The sequence below is a fragment of the Bison bison genome, unplaced genomic scaffold, assembly GCF_000754665.1.
Source record: "Bison bison bison isolate TAMUID 2011002044 unplaced genomic scaffold, Bison_UMD1.0 scf7180017864177, whole genome shotgun sequence".
Classification (NCBI taxonomy): domain Eukaryota; kingdom Metazoa; phylum Chordata; class Mammalia; order Artiodactyla; family Bovidae; genus Bison; species Bison bison.
In genome coordinates, this window is record NW_011494749.1 from 2,879,566 (window position 1) to 2,879,980 (window position 415).

Below are 415 nucleotides of genomic sequence, written 5' to 3' on the forward strand. Positions count from 1 at the left end.
AAGAAATAGAGGAAAACAACAGAATGGGAAAGACTAGAGATCTCTTCAAGAAGATTAGAGATACCAAGGTAACATTTCACGCAAAGATGGGCTCAATAAAGGACAGAAATGGTATAGACCTAACAGAAGCAGAAGATATCAAGAGGAGGTGGCAAGAATACACAGAAGAACTATACAAAAAAGATCTTCATGACCCAGATAATCACGATGGTGTGATCACTGACCTAGAGCCAGACATCCTGGAATGTGAGGTCAAGTGGGCCTTAGAAAGCATCACTATGAACAAAGCTAGTGGAGGTGATGGAATTCCAGTTGAGCTATTCCAAATCCTGAAAGATGATGCTGTGAAAGTGCTGCACTCAATATGCCAGCAAATTTGGAAAACTCAGCAGTGGCCACAGGACTGGAAAAGGTC